Raw genomic sequence first — 23,049 nt, 5'->3', positions numbered from 1 at the left:
AACTGACTAGTAAAAATTGATCAATTTTACAACCTCCACTGCTCTTTTGCTTGTATTGAGGTCCCTAATTGCGATTTGGATTGACGAGAGCATTTTACAGTTGAATGGTTTTTGGTAGAAAGCAGAGCGTTAAAAAATAATGATTAATGATTAATGGTTAATCATTAGCATTTAGCAAAAATGTAAAGACACTTAAGATCAATAATTAACAATTAATATTTTAAATGTTCATAACTATAAATGTTGGAAAAATGAGTAATCATTAAACATTCAACGCTCTGGTGGAAAGTACTCATTTGATTGTGAATAATTCACGTATTCCTTAATATTATTTAAATAGCCCCAACCCATTCTCACGCATTTGGCGTATACCTAATAATGTGCATGTATCGCGTTGCCAGACTACCCCCACAGTTGTTACAATAATTACACGACGTTCACACTATAGATTCATGAGTGCATGGGGGAAAAGCCTGAAAGACCAAGCTGCAAACATATGCCGACCTCAAGCAGGTGCAAAAACCTCATATAATTTCACAAAATATGGTTATAAAACAAAGCATACATATATCAAACATAATTCACAACATGAAAAGTAAAATTCGTAGTAGCATAAAAAAAAGTAATCTTCCTTGGGTCAGATCAATTTATCGGCTTATTTTCGGATAAATATCATTAAAAAAAACATGTTGAGATCAATATTAGATTTATTTAATTTTATTTTGATCCGTTAAATATAGCAATAAACTATTTAATATCTGATAAAAAATATTTACTCTAGTTCGTGTCGTGTGTCTTAACTAATTATGTTTTTAAGACCAACTTCTGGAAATATTGATAGATTCGCATATAGCAGTGCTTTGAGGGCACCTAATATTAAAAGTTATCTATGCAATATAAACAATTGCGCCATAACTGATTTTAACACTCTTATCTAATGTTTATTTCCAGAAGCAGCTTTCACATATGAGTTTTCATACACTCCAAATGGCTGTTTAAAACACATTATTTGTTTCGTTTTCGTTTCGTTGGGATATTTATCGGTGAGTTTCAGCATGTAGGTTGCATTCTATGGTATATTCAAAAATAAAGTGAATTCATCCCTTTTATTTTTAAACAAATTGTCTCCTAAGCCAAACATCATAAAAATACAACTTAGGCAAACTGATATTAAAGGTGAACAAATGTAGGTAACCTGAAAGATAAAACAGTTATTTGTAACATTGTTCCATGTACATTATAATTCTGTGTAATATTACATTGCAGCTAGTCCCACACTTCTGTCTCAGTTATTTAGTAGCTTAAGATAATTGCTAGACTTCTTCTTTTTCGGATATTCCCATCCATGATCATCCTCATCATCGTGATGCTTCACTGGTTTAACAGGAATTCCAACATGGACCGTCTTCACTACAGTTTTAGTATGCAGATGCGTGTGATGCTTTACTGGAACGTGAATGCGAATTCTACAAAAAGAAACATGGACAAAATGTTTAGTAAGTTGACGATCTGACGCTTTGTTTGTTTGCTGCGTTGTTGTTTCGGGCTAGTGGTAATAATTCGTGCACAGAAAAATGTAGAGTGGTATTTCGGCTACAAACACCCTTGGTTTCCTTTTTCCGGACAATGCTGCGCTTTGTAAAAGAACTTGCGGGTAACCAGTTAACGATGGATACAGCCTACAAAAATGCAGCGGAGAGGATGGTTTATATAAAATACAACTCTGGGGAGGGCATGAGAGAAGCCCTTGCGCTCAATGAAAAGAAGCTGCCGTTCCATTATTCTAATGGAAAAAAGTGGATGTTTACATGTCGGTATCCGGTAGTAACATTCAATATGTACGAGTGTTTGATCTACCGCCGGAGGTATCCGATCCGATCTGTTGCTTGTGCTTATCAAGGACGGAAAAATCAAACGCTGTGTTCGAGAGAAGTATCCCCCAGAATATCAGCTTGATTTATTTACTGGTGTCCGTGGAATCTACATGGATGTAGAAAATGAAATCCTATCGGTGTTGTACTTCTTCCAAACAGAAGAAGGTGCTGGGCAAAAATCAACACATTTGCTGCCGTTCTCGCAGGAACGACTACTTCGGACAAGCAGACAGTAGAACTCGAAATAGAGATGCTAGAAGAAGAAGAAGAAGAAGAAAAAGAAGCAGAAGAAGAAAATGATGCAGTTGTAGCTCCGACCCTGGACTGGATAACGGAGGGCAGCAGAATAATCAGCAGAAACAGATGGTTCTAGAATATCAGCAACGACACAAGGAAACAGTTGGAAATTGGACAGAGCTCGTGAAAATACACAATACACTGATCAAAGAACAACAAAAACTACAGAAGCACGCCAGAGAAAATTAACCACCGAGAAAAACTTTACGCCCCAACTCTCCACGGTCCGGCCTTGAATCCGAATAACTTTTAATTCTAATGAATTGTAAACTTATTCGCTACACTATTGGCTCCGTAGAGTTGATTTCGACAGTTGAGCCTTACAAATAAATAAAATTAATAAAAAAAAAGTTTAGTAAATCTGAAATAATATGGTAAGGAAATTCAAATTTCAAAGTCTCCATGGGGCTACTGGTATTATTTTTTCAAACTATAGCCGTTTCTCATTAATCTTATCAATATCAATTATTATGTTGATTATTTCGTTCATGAATAAGCAACCGTTGTAATTGGACAGAATCTTTTCATAAAACTTCATGTTTTAGCGTTCATTGATCGCTGACCTGGGTTTCTATTGTAGAATCATAGCTATTGATATCTAAGGTTGGCTAATGTTGGCCTATGAATGTTAAGATTAGGTCTATAGATAAAAATCTCGTGTTCTTCCATTTTTTTAAAACAATGCTTCATCTGGGTAATGCAATAGGACATTTTTGTATGCAATTGAAAACAATTAAAAAATGTATTCCTTCGAAATTTATGTATGCGCCCAATACAAGGAACACTTAGGCTGACATTAGGGACATTAACCCTGCCTGTACATTAAGCCCATCAATCAGCATGATTTTAAAATGTTGGCAATTGAACAATTTTTATCCAATACATATCATCTTTCGTTGAGAATTTATGGCGGACGACCTAGACACTAAATTCAGATCAATGAAGTCGGTTAAATTTAACCGGGTTTTCGAACAGCTGATTAAGTCGGTTAAATTTAACCGGGTTTTCGAACAGCTGATTAAGTCGGTAAAATTTCAAATTACGGTTACACATAAGAAATCAATAAAATCGACAAATTTTATTTTTTATCAATAAATGGAGTTAACTCAAGAAAGCCTACTGTGTTTTTTTTTTATTAAGTTCATTTATTTGTAAGGCTAAATCGGCATAGCTTTACGGAGCCGATGATTCAATGTTCTTTGTTTCTAACAAAATTCACTTAATTCTATGCCTAGTAGGAGTTGGGCCGAATACTCGCGGCTTACTCGAGGTTATAGGGGTACATTGTCAAAGGATAGGAAAAGGGGAGGAGCTTGGGAGCAGGGTTTTGTTGTCTCATCAGAGCGTTGTCGCCAGTATAAGTACCCCAAATACATCGTTTAGTTCGTCTAATTTTACATTGCAAATACTATGCAAAATTAGACGAGTAGTAATACATTGTATTCGGGGTACTCGTATACAACGTATATTCGTTATAAGTCAGGTAAGACAGTAGTTGGAGATTCTAAGAGTGGTCATTTTATATTAAAGATGAGGAGATGAAAGTATAGAGTTGATATTTCCATTAGAGTACGGTAGTGTGAAAATTGTATAAAGGGTGTTTTCGTTAAAAATGACTCACACTCACCAAAATTATATCGATTATCGGATTTTCTTGAAATTTTCAGGGAATGAAAGACTTCTAATGAGTTATGATTAACAAAATTTTTTTTTATTAAATTTCGTCTCCCATTCCGAATCACAGCTTCTTTTTCACTCCACCCATAAAATTTTGTACAACCGATTTTGTTGTTGTTTTTACCCAATTTTTTTTTCAACTCCAGCTCTCTTTTAATAGTTTTGTGATGTTTGTAAAGTTTTGTCTTCATAATAGCCCAGAATTTTTCAATTGGACGAAGTTCAGGTGAATTGGGTGGGTTCATATCTTTTGGCACAAAATTGACGCCGTTGGCTCGGTACCACTGCAACACGTTTCGAGCATAGTGGCAGGCTAAAAGAGAGTTGATCCTTTGTGCTTCCTTATGAATGTCAAGAGACGCTTCTTAAGGCACTTTTCCGTGTAAATTGCACTGTTGATTGTTCCGGAAGTGATGAAGAGAGTGCTTATTTCACCACATCCGCAAATCGCCTGCCAGATCACGAACTTCTTTGCAAATATCGATAATTTCTTCTTTCGAACACCCTCAAGAACATCAAACATAGACTTGTGAACAAAATATTCTTGCCCAGAAAGTTGACGGAAGTCGGCCTTGACGTAAGTTTCGTCATCTATCACGATGCAACATGATTTGATGAGCAACTTCGTGTAAAGCTTCCGGGCGCGGGTTTTCGCAGTGATGTTTTGCTTTTCATTCCGGTTTGGGGCTTTTTGCACCTTGTACACATGTAACTCAGCACGCTTCATGGTTTTCTGCACAAAACCGACTGACACCTTATTGGACTATTTAGCGACATCTCGAATTGACATGTTTGGACGGTTCTTGAACTGTTGCACCACTTTCCTGGCCATTTTACTGTCCGTTGGACTACTTTTACGATCACTCCCTTCCTTCCTTCGGGCACTCAGATGCTCCTTGAAGGTTGTTTTAACTCGAGGCACAGTTGTATTTGCAATTCCAAACTTTTTAGCGATCCATCGGTGGGACGCTTCTGGATTTTGATTGTAATTGTACAACATTTTTTCACGGACAATTTCTTGTTTCGACGGCATGACTGGAACTACTTTATGAATAACTATGAACTTGACAGATGTAAACAATACACTGTGAATAAGATTTACTCATATTTTCAGGTTTTTTTACTGATACGTTTCAAAAGTTACAGAAGATTTTCGGTGTGCCATTTTTATCAAATACACCCTTTAAAGAGAGTAAGAAGCGAGCAAATGACACTTTTAAGGAAAGTACGACTCGGGTTGATCATCTCCTTTACCAAGCCTGTACAAGTTCGATATACATTTTATAATTTTTGAATTGTTCACTGATTTCTAAACTTTGCCAAACAGTTCCGTAGATCAAAATTAACGAACATTGAAGGGCTTAATTAGTGTGTACACTTTTGTGATTGGGTTGTGACTATAACAGTTATTTCACTTTTTACTAGCAAAATTCTTAAGTACGATTTGTAAAAATAGCATTAGAACCCATTTAAGGTTGATTTAACATGTTTAAATTCTTAACAGCCAAACGATTGGAAATGTATCTACCAATGAACACTTTATTAATTATCAATAAGTCACTATTGAAAATTACACAAATGTCCAACTGTTGCATGGCTGATCAAAATTATCACCGATTTCCTGCAAAATCTCTTTCCCTAACACACATTTTAAAATTGAATTCCATCCAGTCTCACTGAACGGTGCTTATTCAATCACCATGTGTGGAGGTGTCCGGTCGGTCGTCAAAAGCAGCAGCAGCAGCAGTGCCTTCAACACGTGGCGTTGAACATTGTACACAACGAAAGGCTGCCCGCAAGCAGCGAGCTGCAGCCCACATTAGTGTCCATTCACCGAAGAAAAAGGAAAAGTCTAACCGCTACTGATCGGTATCCATCTTCATGAGTCGCTGTGGGCCATCTATGCCAAGCGCGTCATTCTCGTTCCAAGCAACATACAGCTCACCAGCCTCATCCGTGTTCAACACCTTCTTATTACTCAACCTTCTTGACTAAACGGGTGATGAATAAAAAATGAGAATGATTTCAGTGCCGTCCAGCGCTCTTGTGAGAGCACCGCGACTAAGTTGCGTTGTACGGCTGACCAGGGCCCCTTCTCCAATATTCATTGACGTTTTTTTGAAAATACTGAATTCGTTGAAAAAAAATGTTTTTTTTACTAGCTACACACAAAATCACGGCCTCCCTGTTCGGTAATTTTTACTGGGTTTTTGAACAGCTGAAAAAGTCAGTAAACTTAAAAAAATTGTAAAAAATTGTATAAAAGTGATTTTTTCCTGAAATTTATACAGACTGTGTTCTTTTTACATTTATTTGATGATTAAAATAAAATATGTTAAAATTGTTCGTTGCATTACGTGTGACCGTTATTTTCAGTTTACTGACTTTTTCAGCTGTTTGAAAACCCAGTAAAAAATTACTGACCCCAGTAAAATAATCTCTGTGTGTATATGACTGGAAAAATTATCATTTTTTATTGAACACCCGTTACCATATCATGAAGAGTATTTTTTTGACATTTGTCTGATATGCTTCTATTGTTGCACGCCGACACCAAATGACATATTGCTCTCCATCTTATCAGCCTTTGGAGCTGGCATCATGCGGTTACCTCAGGGTTTCCAAATAGTGTTCTGAGGCGGAAAATAATTGTTGAAACATTATCTGGTTGAAGAAGTAGGCTTTTCACTGCAGAAAGCACTCGACTGTACAGACTCCTTTCCAATCTATCTAGAAGTTCATCGTTCCCGAAGGCGCACATTCTAGTAGTTCGCTTATAGGCTTTTCTTTTTTATTTCTTTATTTTTTTTCTATAGTGTGGTGTCTTTGTCTTCTGCTTCACTCGCGCTCGCCTTCAGTATCGCTTGTTCCAGTTCTAACTGCTCTACCAACTGCTTCCGTTCTAATAGCTGCTTGGCCTCCAATGCTTTCAACTGGTGTTCTCGTAGCTTCGCCGACCGCTTTGAATACTTTGACGACTGATTTTTGTTGTCCACATTTGATTTAACCTCAGTTGTCTGTGGCACCTTCACAGGTTTCTTCACAGTACCGGTATATCCAGGTGCTTTGGAGTGCACCGGCTTCACTGGTTGTTGCGAGAATTGATGATCAGTTTGTTGATGCATTTGCTGTACCTGATGTTTATGTTGACTTCTTTCGGCTGTTAGAATCCGTTGCATCGTATTGAACTGCTCTACGAGATCACAGTTCATCTTGAAAACATCATCATGGGTTGGTGACTTTACGGGTGTGGAGTGAATAACCTGCTGACGATGTTGATTATCTTGTGGTTGCTGCAATTGTCGCTGTTGCTGCTGCTGCAATTATTCACTTATAAAATAAATCACATAACCAGTGGAAAATATCCATGTGAATTTCACATAACTTTCATGTGATCCCATAATTGGAAATTGCACCACTAAATCACATGAGCGTTATGTGTCAAATGAAATCTATATGATTTCTCATATAGAATTTCTAATGCTATGTGATATTCAGGTAAAAATCATCGTTTTTGTTTTTGGAAAAATACTATGTGCGTTCCTAATAGAAACTAAGTGAAAACTTTTTTCAGTGTTGCTGCTGCTGTTGCAATACTGGCTGCTCCACTTGTTCCTGTGAGTCGTCACGATTTTCACCACCACAGTTCTTACAACTCCAATCCACCTGTTCGATACCATAAGTTACGTTCACGCACTCGTAGTGGTACCACACGTCACTGTCACACTGTATCATACGAGTGTTTTCCAACTTGTGACATTATCCATAGCCAGTATCCGCCCACAGTTGGTTATCATCATTCGAACCTTTTTGTCCTCCGACTGCTCCCCGACTCGATGACATTGTTCCGGACACCTTAAACGGAAATTATAATTTGTTACCGTTACTGGTAACAAGTCAGTCAGTTTTTCTTGATATTCAACAGTCCATGAAGTGATTTGGTCGAAAGAGTCATGATTTCCCTAAAGAGTAACATCAAAAAATTTTTTTCATAATCATCCGCTTAGTTATTGTAGGTTAGCTTACGTTAAGTGTTTACTTCAAATCCGTTAGAGCTATCCGGTATTTGTCGAATCGTAACAATTTCTGTTTAATTAGTTTTTTTTTTAATTTAGTGGTTACATTATTTCAATTGTGTATTACCTGTAGCAAGGTTGCACATACTCATTTCAGCTAAAACAATTTTTTTTTAATTATGAAATAATTAGATGCTATGATCATATTTTGAATAGGCAAGATACCAGAAGAGGTTGCAAAGAATGTGTTTGACATATTAAACCTGTTTATTTCCATAGAGTGGTCCTATGAAAACCACTTTTTGCCAATAACTTTTTTATTTCAAATTTATCATGAAAGTCATCTTCTAGAGACTTTTTAAGCTCTTTAAGATGCACGTTTCATATTAATAATTGTGGTCTGTATCTCTTCTAATAAAAAATATATACCCAATTATAGTAAAAAATATGAATAAATTGAAATTGAGTTTATACGAGTTTAAAAAATAACATACCTCCAATTTTTTCATAACATTGAGAATAAGAATAACATAAAATTGAGAATAACATAAGCCCCAACCAGAGATATTAACATTTGAAAAGGGCATATTTTAGGTAGAAAAACATCAATAACTCTTGATCGGCAAAAGATATTGACAAGTTTTATGCGGCAATTTGCGCCTTCTAAGGATCTAAAAGTTATTTTAAGACACCTTTGCTGAGAAATTTGAAACAAGAAAACTAGAGCAAAACAACTGATTTTTTAGAGACACCATACCTCAATTCAAGAAAATAGCTCTAAATCGGTCAATTGAAGAGGTAAAAAAAAGTTTTTTAACCAATTTGCTTGAAATTAGCTCAGCTAAAACTTTGCCCAAGCATGTATACCTTAATTTATTCAAGCAAAAAAGTTAGATTTTTGATTTTAATGATCATAAGAACCACCCTGGAATTCATTGTCATAAAAATAAGGGCCTAACTATAAGGAAAAACTTTGTAGAAGAAACTTTTAGTCTAAAGTTTCAATTTCAGGCTCAAAACATATCCTTCCACCTAAATCTGCATTCTGGACCACTGTGAAATGTGAGGTACTCGCCAAAATTAAAATTGTTCAGGTGAAGTTTTTTTTTTAATTCATATAACATTAGAGGGTTCTGTTTTTCGGTTTTTAAAAATCCCGGGATTCGATATTTTATTTATTGAATTCCCGGGATACCGATATCCCGAGAAAAATTTCAGGAGGCTTAAAACTTACTAATTTGCCGAAAAATAATGCCTTTATGCAATATCGAAGCCTGAGAAAAAGTATTCTGACAAAAACATTGTACATATTTCAGTCTTAGTAGTCAGTTTTCTTAAAATGAGATTTTTAAAAGCAAAATTAAATTTTTCGTTTATCGGAGAGAGATTATATAAATTTTCAAGGAATCCGATAAAATAAACAATCTTACTATCCGTTAACGTTGGTTTCATACCAGTTTACACGATTTTCAAAACGAGTGTCAAGCCTCCAATCATCTAACAGAGAGAAGGCTCTGTTTTAATGATCCATCTTTCGTTTACATCACACTTAATCACGTTTGGTATATCTGTTTGGTAAACCGTAAATCACAAAAACTACCGAACATTCAGCTATTCTCAATACAACTACTGATGTTCAGTAGCAATGATTCAATTGATTCAATGATGATAGTTTTTGTTGTTATTGTGAACTGTTCCATCGTTCCAGCCAATCAATCCATTGTAAAATATCAGGTAACTTGCCCGGCTCATGATGAGTTTGGGAGAAGTACTCGTATCCAACAACAATGCTCTATCCTACTCATCAATCATGATTGAATGCTGTTTTATTAAACAGATAAGGCCCAGAAAATGTCAAAAGGTAAATTATTTACACTTAGGACCGTATGGTTAAACCTGGGTTATATTTAAAAGTTTAGTGAAGAAAACAGTCTTTGGGTTTCAAGATTCAAAACCCTGCTCATTTTTGAGTCATGCACTATTTCATATCTTTCCTCGAAATGTTAATGATTGATTGTTCACACTAACGAATTCTGATTGCAATCAAATCTTACATGAGAATACGATTTCCTCCACGATCACTGAAACCAAAATTCGAAAATGAAGGTGCACAAAGTACTATTTGGAAACTGTGCAGTTTCAGCTGTCGAGAACTGCAGGATTTGTGGTGAATAAATTAATTTGAATTGTGAAAAAACTAAATTCTTGTAATCTGGAAGCAGTTTTGCAAAGTATTGGCTGATGATTACTGGCAAAAACAAGTCCGAACAAGCAGCGGGAGACTGCCTAGGAACATCCTTTGTGGGATTGGAAAGTTGGTCCTGTCGAATTCGTATAAAAAAACACAGAATCCGAAAGCAGCTCCGTCGAAGCAAGTTAATGTTGCTTTAAGCAATTTACGCTAACACCCGCAGGAGTGCCAACCGGTACATTAGGATCAACACTTGTAAGATCCTAATTACAGCATACTGGTCAAGGCATGGCATAATGGACACGACACTGTAAGATGTGCTATTCTACTTCCTTAGTTAAGAAGGGTGACACCTTATTGAAATGGTGAGTGGGCTAATGGTGCAGCTGCCCCCGTCCTTGTAAAACCTCTGCAGGCCTCCGTAGGCTCAGATGTAAAATTTATGACTTACGCTGATCTGGATCTGAACACGGTCCCCATGAAGGATGTATCCCTGTTTGCATAGATGACCATGGGATCACAATAGGCAACAACCTACAATAAGTTGAGATGACGGCCCGGAGTGGTGACCCAACAGGATTGAGAGCAACGGAGATAAAAACAATACGAAAAAAATACACATTAACGACGGTGGCAAATCGCCAAACAGTGTAAACGAAACGTGTTCGCAAAAAGTGGAAAGTTGCAATCATCAGTGTCGAATCAGGTGGCCTTAGTGAGTTGCAGTATTAGCAAGCCCCAAGGTTAAGAAGAACAGCAAGGACTCCAAGGAGAACTATACCAGATGTTCACACCGAAATACAGCATTAGCTCACTCGAAGAAGAACTGCAGCTTGGGAAGACCAACATTACAGAGGTCAGGAAGAGGATCAACTAACTTTATGACTTCGTCATCCGTAAACTGAATACGCTGAGAACGAAAGCCGAAAATGCTGAAAAAGCACTGATGGAGGCTAAGAAGAAAGCAGTGCTGATAGAAGCACAGGTGACGCCAAAGGGACCCCGAAATCCACGCTCAGTGAAGAGAAGAAGAAAAATGCCAGGAGAAGAGCTTAATGAAAGTGAATAGTGATTTAGTGAAAGTGAAAGTGATACAATAGTAGTAGAGTTAAAAGAAACAAAAAACAACGTAATAAGGTACTCATCCAACGGTTTCGGTTATAAATTTAACCTTTCTCAAGGATTAGAGGCAAGTTTTATTGTATTTGTGATGTAGTGCCCTACATGTTGTTCTTCAACTAATCATGGCGCCCACTTCAGTGCAAACTGTATCGATTTCTGGGTGCGCCCTGTATATTCGATCCGAGACTTTTACCTTTGTAATAAAGCTCTGTTTTGTCGTTTTATAGGAAAAAATTGATCGATTAGTTTGAGCGCGGGCGACACCTGTTACATTTACAATTAAACTTGCCTCTAATCTTTGAGAAAGGTTAAATATATAACTGAAACCTGTAGAAACAAAACCATTTTAGCTGATATTTAGACAGCCAGAGCCGAAACACTGTTGTAGAGCTTAGATATAATTTTGGGCCTACTAAGCACAACCCACCATGTGCATCTATTTTTCACGTTGAATTTTTTTTTAAATGGAATGTTTTCACTGCAGATGCCTTCTTAATTTATTTGTCTTTCGGTACGAATCGTAATATTTGATAAAGAACAACAAATTGTTGAAATATACTTAAAATATAACACTGCTTCTTCTTCTCGGCCTTACACTTTGAAACGTCGTTGAAACGCCATTCGAATGAAGATAAAATTTGATTCTGTCGGAACATTTCTTTTGTTATTGAGAATAATGGGTGCAAACCAGCTGCTATCCATCTCTCGAACCGATCAGTCGCTTTATCACCAGACACTATATTCGAGATTCTTTTGTGCGGCGTGCGAGCGTGTGCTTTTCATTTTTCTATGAAAATGTTACGAGAAAACTGTGTCGTATTAGACACATCGATCCTTCCCAAGCGACCGTGTATTTCGGTTATAAAAACAATCTTGGACAATGAGCTGCAGCTCGATATGTCGCTTGTGACAAGTATCCAGCCTCACAACGTAAAGAACGTTGTGTACCTGGGTATGCGAGACAAGGACGCGGCCGACAACATTGCTTCAGCCCATCATTTGAAGCATTGTATTGAAAGTGAGGGAAATGGATGCTTTGTACCTAGCGCAGCAAAATGAACGAGACAAAAATATTTGAATTGTTTTTTTATGATACTTGGCTCCGTTGAGTCTTTTTAGACATATGAGCCTTACAAATAAACAGATTGAAAAAAAAAAATGGGTGCAAACATTCACATCACGTGTTCCATTAACCTTGGTCTGTAGCTTTTGAACTAAAGTATTGTACCAAACGCATAATTGACTTTCTTCTTTCCTTTATTTATCGTCGGTCTCTGTTCCGCAATCTAGTGCCAACCACCGACGGACATCGTTTGCCATCCATGACGGCAATCGAATGTGCAGGAAGGCAGCTTCCACACCTGCGTAGGATATCGCACCCATTCATGAACACACATGGACCAGGACCAACGACTTTACTTACCTTCCGAAGGAAGACGTGACCAGAAATTTTTATGCCTCAGAAAAATCCCACTGACCTCGGCCGGGATTGAACCCAGACCCATTGGGATGAGAAAGCAGTCACGCTTACCACTACACCACCGGCGCCGACTTTATAATTTACTTGTTAACACCGAAATCATGGATTTATTTGATTTTTCTGCTCGATAGGTCTAAAATGGGCGTAGGAGAAAGCAGTATCTCGATGAACATTTCAAATGGTCCTATCTGCTTTGATCGATTCTCTTCATCGACTTTCTCTTTCATCAATAACTCAGCTGCAAAACCTTTCCCTGTTGTATTTGACGTTTTGGACGCTAGATAAGAACCTCCTTTATCAAACTATGTGGTAGAATTAACGCGAAATCTGTTTGCATAGCAGTGGTTATGAAAAGAGAAAGTCGATTAAGAGAATCGATCAAAGCAGATAGGACCATTTGAAATGTTCATCGAGAGTTCTTTTTCCTACTCATATACATTCTGGAAAAACTTGCTTGCACGCTGCAGTTCATTGCAAGAACTGCCATTACATTTTTGTATGAAACATATGCAGAGGTTGTCATGAATCCAAGCTTACATTGGATGCAAGATAAATTTGTTTTGCGTGTATATGTATGGAGACTTGAAGATAGAATGAGTAAGCAACGGATGAATGAGTAGAAATTCTGTTGGTGTTTGAATGCAGATGGACGAGGGGCGATAGTTTTGGGTTCGCTCGCTAGAATGGGCGTGACACGGGCTGCGGGCGGTGTTTACTAGTAATGTACACCAAATGTTCATTAATATTGTTTGTTCATGATTGGTAAACGTTGCCCGCATGATTGGTAAATGAGCCTCTTTTTTACGAGTGAGTGAACTCGGATCCATCGTCTTATTTTCTTATTTTCTTATTTTATTATCCATCGTATTTGGGTTTGAGCAGGCTTGGCGTGCAAGAGGCGGGATTAGTGTTGGTGATAGAGAGACAGCAATTATTGTTTTCTCTTTCATTCTAATGTAATAACTGCACACCCGCCTATCATTTTTTTTTATCCTGACGAGTTGGTAAGTGAAGTTATATTAAGTAAACAACTAATGATGGAAACGTGAAACACTTGTATAAAATGTGATAGAAGATGAAACAAAAGTTTTTGTACCATTATTCCTGGCTATATTGAACGGTGATAAAACTCTCCGTGCTTAAACCATGGCAGCAGTAAAGAGACTGAATTGGGTGAAGAGGCGACACCTTATCCATTTGACAGGTCTTCTGCTCAATTGGAACAAACTTTCCCTATGACTTTGACAGATAATCGATTGTTCCAATTTTGATGTGTCGTCTCTTTATAAATGCAGGCTCTTTAGGCAGCAGCAGAGTATTTGAACCTTATTTTCAGTGCTACCAGTTCTGTTATTTCTCCCGAGCTTTAGATTATTAATTAATTGGACAACTGCTTTTATGATACAAGGTGTTCATTTGAAATCATCAGTAGGAGAGATGAACGGAGACAATGTTTTGAGCCAAATGAACTGTCAAAATCTGAGTCAAACAAGAATTCCCTTTAGAAATTTTCAGATGATTTTTTAATTCTTACTAGATCAAACGTGAGTATTGTAATCGAATAAAAGTACAAGCACCAAGAATAGGTCAAAATATAGCAATACACTAAATTATTATATTGCACAAACATCCAATGGAAATGAAAAGTATTATGAAACGCTACCTTCTGGCAAGTGTTGCAAGATAATTGACATACGAATCCTGCATCCAATTGTATTTTTTGTTCGACCTCTGAGTATTTATAGTTTTTATTATATGCACTGATTGAATTTCCTACTAAGTGGTGTAGTGGTAAGCGTGATCACCTCTCATCCCAGCAGGCCTGGGTTCAATCCCAGTCGACGCCGCCTGGATGTTCTGAGGCATAACATCTCTGATAACACCTTCCTTCGGATGTAAAGCCGTTGGTCCCCGGTTCATGAGTTGATGGGTCGATAGGTAGGGTTCAGGTGTGGGATGCGCAGTAAAGCCGAAGATGAAACACGTGTGTGCATGGGATTTTTGTTGTTATGCTTTCCTCGGTTCCGTGTATCAAAGCAGGCAAGCAAAATAACATTATCCTTCTACAACTCCGATCGAGCTGTGTTGCAGAGAGAGTTTGTCGTGAAATCGCCATGTAAACTAATTGTTGATTGGTTTAGAAGCCACTGACATTTTGACATGATTTACAGAATGCTTCCTGGGCAACACTGCATGGTGCATTACACATATATTACGACATAGTTTGCATTTAAATTTATTCGCGCTATGTTTACCGACCCTTGCATTATACTTACTTTGCGGAGTCGGGCATTGCAACAGGTTTACTGAAGGTAGTTACCAATAACATTTCCAGCATAATCAGCGTCAAGAACATCTGTAAATATTTAAAAAAAAAAATCAATAAATAAATAAATAAAAAAATCCATACTAAGGGAAAAAATTGTAGAAAAAAATGTATCGAAATAAATAGCCATCGCACCACCAGCACACGTACAGTATCGGACATAAAAATGCACCAAAGCCGTTTCCACATACAAACTAGTTAACTTCGCGTTGCTGTATCATTTTCGTTTTCAACTGATTAAGTTAAAACTTTATGTGAAAAGCATATAATAATGTAAATTTTTACATGTGGCTGAAATACATGGAGTGAAATCGTACCTCAAGATCCAACAAAGGGTGACTAAATTTGTATTATTCTTCTTTTTGAAATATATACATAATTCCCATACATTCACAGATTATTAATACGAAAATTTAAAACATGAATTTCATGATTTTAGAACGAATATTTCCAGGGTAAAACTCATTCACTGTATTAACTTACTTGTGTTCTTCGAAGCATAGCACAATTACACGCAATCGAATAGACGAAACTTAAAACCAACTTAAAACTCAGTAGAATGCATCATGGAGACCTCTTCGCAGTCCTGATTCTTGCTGTTATCGCTCATCGGAGTCGTTCTTGTCCTGTTGTCGTATCTGCTGAAGAGGTTCTCCAACCTACTCTCCCAGACAAGTACCAGCAATTTAGTGAACTTATTCTTCCTGATCGATCCTCCGCTTCTAGTCAACATTGCTCTATAAGCGTCTCCAGTAGACAGCCACCAACGATCATCGTTTCAACTGGCCCAGGATGCACGTTACAAAGCAGTATGGAAGTCTTGGACCCACCTAGCACAGCTGCACCCACTGGTTCCAGTCAGTTCGCTAGTTCCCGCCATCTTAGTCATCCCGGCCCTGAGTCTAGTGCTGCGGACAGGGCTTTTCAAGCTGCCATCCATGGCAAGTATCCTTCATCCTTTGACGTTGCTCGGCCTGATGCCGCCTCCATTTCCAGATCGCCGTCTGCTGTTCCACGTGACCTGTATCTCAAGTCCTACTGTACTACCAGAACGTTGGTGGTATTAATAATTCCCTCGCTGAGTACCAACTAGCATGAAGTGCTACGACATTTATGCTTTCATGGAAACATGACTTTGTCAAAGCAGTTGTTCGACGACTCATATTCTGTTTACCGGCATGACCTATCAACCTTCAACAGCAATAAGAGCTCCCGTGGTGGGGTTCTTTTGGCTGTTCGCTCTAGCTTCATATCTCGGTTGCTAAAACCGCCTGAAAATTCAACGGTTGAGCATCTAATCTCTCTAATAAAGTTACAAAAAAAAAAAAAAAAAAAAAAATGAGCATCTGTGGGAGTCGATTTCTACTCAGAATGGCACACTCTTTATCTGCGTGATATATGTTCCTCCCAATCGCGTTAACGACTGCAGCCTTATCGAGAAGCACGCACTTTCTCTGGATTGGATTGTCTCTCAGATAGGAGTCAGATACAGCATCGTCATCCTAGGCGATTTCAATCTCAGTACCATATTGTGGCTAAGCGACTCTTATGGTTTTCGCTGTCCCATTCGTTCAGATCAGCATCTCTCTCGTTGCTAGACGCGTATTCTACGCAGAGCTTGGGCAAGTAAATGGCTTTCCGAATGCAAAAAAACCGTTTGCTCGATCTGTGCTTTGTCAACGAAGAATTGGGACAAAGTTGTTCTGTCATTCATGCTCCGGCACCGCTCGCCAAAACTGCAGACATCATTCTCCTCTACTGTTGACACTTGGGATCAAACCTGAGAATCGCTTTCTGGATTGCGCCGAAAATGTCTACAACGACTTTTTCAAAGCAGACTTTGAGTCCTAAAACGCTACTTAAAAACATCAAGCGACGCCGTTAACCACGGTCTTCAACCTGTCATTGACCTCTGGTGTTTTTCCTGAGTGCTGGAAGGATTTTTTGTTTTCCCTAAAAGGAGGTGCAAACGGAAAGTTGATAATTACCGCGGTATAGCTGCACTAAGGAAGATGGGAAGAGCGCGTAGGCCCGTCACCCCCTCACTTTTACTAGATATCAGTTTTAGTGTAACTAAATAAACACAGGTCATCTTCCTATTAATTTGTTTGAACATCTCAAGACACATTCTAACTCGGAAAACGCCTAAATGTATGTATCACCTAATTAATCATCGCTGATCAACCAATGATTTTTTGTAATTTTCGATAACTTCTAGCGATTGGATCTGCTTAAAACGTTTCAGAAATTAAGTTTAATTATTACTTTAACTAACTCTTTGGTTATTTTGGTGCTACAAGAATTGTTGACATGCTTAGTAATGTTTCGAAAATGACCAATTTCCCATACATTTTTGTATGGCGTCCTTATATTTATTTCCGAAGGAGAAAATCACATTTCCATTTATTTCCCCTGCGTACATGATGCAATTGGTTATTTCTATGGGTGATATTGTAGCATGATAATGTGGCTTCCAAAAATACATGGTTTCATGGTTTAGAATTCCTCTGATTCTTATATTTGGTAGGCGCCATGCTTTTTTATGTGTCTTTATATTTATTTCCGGGAGTGTACACATAATCCAACTCTGTAATTTGTTAATATAATCCCAAAATACACACAATTGTTAATGCTTTATCAAAGAAAACAGCCAGGGGCGACCCCGGCGTAGTTGTTAACATCCATACCGCTCACGCTAAATTCACGAGTTCAAATCTCACCCCGGACAAGTCACAAATGACCCAAGAGTGTTAAAGTGACTATAATAAAAAAAAAAGAAAACAGCCAATTGATTTGTTATGTTAAAAAAAATGGGAGTACATATGAGAATTTTCTGAGAATAATGATCAATAGAAATCACCGAAAATAACCAAATTAAATTTTATCGAAAGGTCATGTATCCGATGCAAACATTTCATCGAATTTCAATTATGTTTTTTATATAACGGAAAATATAAAAAAAAAAAAACAACATAGGTGATTTAGAGGCAATAGGCAATTGTGTTTATGTTTTGACAAGTAGAAGATATGATATATGATCGATTTTGTAAATCATATATCATATATTCGACTTTTCAAAACATAAACAAAATATTGAAAACATACAAAAACATCTACAGATGGAATGACGGATACAACTATGCTGCTGCAGAACAGATCGCATCGGGGGGATTTGTTGCTGCCGCTATAAATTTTCAAATGTGGCAGAGCCCGACGCCGATGGTGTGATCGAACACCACCAATGCATTGCAATGTCCACAAAAAAGAGACAGCTTATAACACTATAGAAATTTTTATTTTGTTTTTACATGCTCATTTGCGTTAAAAATGGCATCAAAAGAAGAAGCACTTCGTGAGCGCATTGTACAGTTCTTCAAAACACAAGAAAATCGTGGGAAAAGATTACTGTGCATCATTTCAAATCAGAGAATGTATCAATTTCTACTGTTTATTGTATTCTGGTAACAGTTTGGAAGAGAGGTAGTGGAAAACCAGCCAAAATAATGAACAAAAAAGGACTTCGATCGCTACACAATACGTTCTACAACAAAGATTCGATATGCCATCGGGACGCCGCAAAAAAGTTCAAGTGCACGCAACCTCACATCTGTAAAACGTTGAAAAGGATAGGAATAGTTTGTCGACAGAAATCAAAAACTACAGAATACACCGATCAACAATTTTCGAACGTGAAAACCCAATGCCATTCATTCTGTCTCGCACACTGAGTCGGTCAAGTCGCATCGGTCTCGTTGTACGAAATTCGAGTTTTTCCCCACGCGAGGGTTTTTCTCACCAAAGTTAGTTGGCATAGTGTTAAGACAACTAGTGCGCGAGTGAGGGAGCCGTTAATGATATGCCAAGTGCTTTCATTACGGTCCAGCTTTAACCCAGCATCATCGCAACATCATCAGCAAAATTATCACCACTATCGGTACATCACCCCATCGATAGGAACAACGAAAGAGTGTCATATTGCCTACCGAGTCGACCGAGGCACACCAGCATCGAGGTTATTGACTCTGCAGCTGTTGGATAAAACAATTATATCTCTCCAGTCTTCTGCCGTCTCAGTGCAATAGGTATAAAACGTGTCACTTGTTTTGTTCTCGACAGTATCGCATCTCCCTTGTTTCCCTGGTCCAATATTAGGCTGGTGTTTAATTAGGGTGATCAAAAAAATCAAATTTTTTTCCCCTTGATTTTTTTTTCTTTTTTTTTGTGTCACTTAGGGTGATCAAAAATTTTTTTAATAGTATATAATCATTTTTTGTATTCATTTTTTCTTTCCCATGTATTACTCTTTAGTAGAGTATATATATCGGTCATAATTTCGAAGACCCATATACTATTAAGCTATTATAAACCACATATGTAAGGCCAATTCTGGAATACTGCCACCTAGTATGGAATCCATACATTTCCATACACGAAGAACGCATAGAATCTGTCCAAAAACAATTCCTTTTATATGCTTTACGTAAATTGAATTGGACTGCATTTCCATTACCATCTTATGAAGCGCGCTGCATGCTCATCAATATACAAACACTTAAGGAGCGCCGCCAATTTGCAATGCTTTTCTTCATCAACGACATTATTTCAATGCGCATAGATTCGGCAGAAATTCTCGCACAATTAAACTTTTACACACCTTGTCGATATCTTAGAACACGGAATTTATTTTCAGAAAAATCGTACAGAACAAACTATGCAAAAAATAGCCCAATCAATCGAATGATGCGCCTATATAATTTGCATTGCGGAACTATTGACATCACTATGTCCAAGCAGCAAATAAAAACTAAGCTAAAACAGAATAGAATAAATGCATAGTATGTAAGTAAACATTGTATTAATCATTGTATGTAGTCTACACTGGCTTGACGAAATGGAAATAAATATATATATATAAATATATAATTGTGGGTTCGAATCCCACCGGTGCCCTTAGATTTTTTCGCAAATTTTCTCACATATACGTCTCTTACCGATGATATGTGCTTACCTCTCAGTATGTTCAAACTTTCCTATAAATATATATATATATATCTATGGGTAGTGCTGATTAATATTTTAACAAAATCAACCCATAACCTGGTTCTAAACACTGAGCGTCCACCGGAAGGCCTTCCGATTACCCGGATCAACCTTAATCTGGATTATTATGTATTTTTTTTTATCAAAGTAGGCCTTGATTATTCTCTGAAACTAAATGAAATGTAGTAAATTAATGATTTTAGATATATAAGCGTTTCAATGGCTCCAATTGGTCACCAGATGATCCGCCGGAAGATCCGAAACATCCGTAAAATTTAGTGCTACATAAATTCGATCAAAGTAGGCCTTGATTTTTCTCTGCAACGATGAGAAATGTTGTAAAATGTTGATTTTTTATATGTTAGCTGTTCAATGGCTCCGAGTTATCACCAGATGGTCCACTGGTAGATACGGAACATCCGTAAAATTGATTGCTGTGTAAATTTGATCAAAGTAGGCCTTGATTTTCCTCCGCAATTATATGGAATACAGTAAAATGGTGATTTCTGAAATATTAGCCGGTCATTGGCTCCAAATGGTCACCAGATGACCCACCGAAAGATCTGGAACATCCTTAAAATTGGTTGCTACGTAAATTTCATCAAAGTATGCCTTGATTTTTCATTGCTACTGTATATAATGAAGTAAAATTATGATTTTTTATATATTCGCTGGTCACTGACTCAAAGTGGCTCGCCGAAAGATCCGGAACATCCGTAAAATGTATTGCTGCGTAAATTTGATTGAGGTAGGCCTTGATTTTGCTCTGCAACTACGTGATATGTAGTAAAATGGTGATTTTTGTTATATTAGCTGTTCAATTGCTCCGAGTGGTCACGACATAACCCGTAGGAAGATCCGGAAAATCTGATAAATTTATTGCAGCGTAAATTTGATCAAAGTAGGCCTTGATTTTACTCTGCAACTATGTGGAGTGTAGTAAAATTGTGATTTTAGATACATTAGCTGTTCAATGGCTCTGAGTAGTCACCAGATGGTCCGTGAGAAGATCCGGAACATCCGTAAAATTGATTTATGTGTAAATTTTATCAAAGTTGGCCTTGCTTGTTCCCTGCTACTATATGGAATGTAGTAAAATGGTGATTTTTTTATATATTCGCTGGTCATTGGCTTCGAGTTTTCACCAGGTGGTCCAGAAAATACGGAAAATCCGTAAAATTTATTGCTGCGTAAATTTGATCAAAGTAGGCCTTGTAAAATGTAGTAAAACGATGCTATTGATGTTGAATCTTACAGTCGTTAGTTAACTGCCTCCTGTCAAAGTTCATTCATCAGTAAATATTCATCTTAGCTTTCTACTAATTGAATTCAACATTTCAAAACAGCGAAAAAAATTGTGGTAAGTATAGGGTTTAACATATCATCATACACCAATCGATCTCTTTGTCTCGTATCAACTAAAAATACACAGCTACCACATTGCTTTACACTGGAATGCATGCAATGCGATTGTATCTTCAAATAGTATTACTGCCGCACGGCCGTAGAATTCAAATCAAATTTGCATTCCGCTCACTCAAATTCGCTAAAACACAGGATATTCATAGACTGAGTAAAATTTTTCTCGGTTTTCCTCAAATGAGGATTTTTCTCGATTTTGAGGAAAATCGAGGGAACTTTTGCTCAATCTAGGAGTATACCTGAAGACTGTTTTCATTGTTATTATAATTATTACTCAGTCTATAAGTAACCTGCTTTCTAGAGAATATGAGTAAATGGAACTCAAATTTGAATTCTACAGCCGTGTGTATCTCACTTGTGAGTATATCAATAAAGCAGTACACCATAGTTTTACAAGCACCTATTTAAAATATCCTTCTGATACGGATATGAACTTAGTTTAACAGAATAATTAGTATTCCTTAAATATAATCGCTTATTGCTTTACAATGCATATTATATGGGAGTATTCGCCATTAAGCAGTGGTAGTGGTTAAGTAGCATTGTCATCACGGGCAGCATCCTTCCCGCAGCCAGAGTAATAATCCGCAGCAGTAGCGTCGAAATACACTGCTCGGGCAGAAACACCATGAAGCTCAAGTAGTGGTAAAAAAACGGTGGACGGAAAACGGCGAAAGTAAACAATAAGTTCACTATGCTTTCAAGTACTGTGGTCGTAAGAACACGAAGGTTCGAAGCAGCAGCATCAACACAATGCGAGGTACCTGCTAAACTGGTGTAGTGTGTAACCAGTATCCTGTCCAAGCAACACGGCTTGTCATAAAGAAGTTGAAAATACATTTTAATGACTTACGTAAAGAATTAATAATACTGTAATATACGTCATTAAATAAATTTATATAACCTAAAAAGCGCAAGTCGCGGAGCTTATACAACTAAATACTGGTCTTATAACATGTTTTGGAAACATCATAAAAACCGGCGGCAAAAAAAAACATCAAAAAAGAACTTGAGCATGGGATTCGATCACTGGTCCTTGGCGTGGTAGACTTACTACTTCCTAACTAGACCAACTCCGCTTGATGAGAGGTTTGTTATAAGTATCTATCATGTTCTTGCCAATGGCATGAAAATTATATTCTCGTTCAACACGCTTTCAATCCGTCATAAAGATGTTTTGTTAGCAACAAAGCGTACATCTAATTGCCAGAGTGTTATTTTAAAGTATTTTCAACTCCTTATAAGACAACCTGCACATTTTCAGTTATATTAATTTATGAGATGTAATAAACAAGTGTTTTCAACTTTCTTTATAACAAACCTTCGAATACCTCATAAGAAACTGTCAATCACTGCGTGAAGAGACAGTCCGGCTCAATGGCGCCGTCAATCTTTACGTCAATCTGGAAAGTTCAGAATCTCTTCAAGAACTTTATAAATTCAACTAAGATTGATTTTGTATACGACAAGTTTTATAGTGGTATTAAAACAGTAAGATGCACGTTTAAATAACATTTAAAGATAAAAACAAAAGAAAACTATTTTGGAAAATGTTGAATCTAGGAAGTATGAAAAAAAACATCTATAAACCTCATATATAACGT

The 23,049-nt window shown here is 37.3% G+C and overlaps 1 long non-coding RNA gene across 1 annotated transcript; it reads right to left on the bottom strand.

Annotated features, from left to right (window-relative positions):
* Positions 1-735: 735 nt before the first annotated feature.
* LOC135712505 (uncharacterized) lies at positions 736-15,007 on the bottom strand. Its single transcript, XR_010518645.1, has 3 exons — positions 14,934-15,007; positions 1,260-1,466; positions 736-1,195 (listed from the first exon to the last, which is right to left on the bottom strand). It is a non-coding gene; the product is annotated as an uncharacterized LOC135712505 (long non-coding RNA).
* Between the last annotated feature and the right edge of the window lie 8,042 nt (positions 15,008-23,049).

Source organism: Ochlerotatus camptorhynchus, unplaced genomic scaffold, assembly GCF_037179485.1.
Source record: "Ochlerotatus camptorhynchus isolate MF236.1 unplaced genomic scaffold, CSIRO-AGI_Acam_v1.1 ptg000488l, whole genome shotgun sequence".
Lineage (NCBI taxonomy): Eukaryota > Metazoa > Arthropoda > Insecta > Diptera > Culicidae > Ochlerotatus > Ochlerotatus camptorhynchus.
Note: the sequence above shows the minus strand (reverse complement) of the source record. Positions and strands in the feature narration are given on the sequence as shown.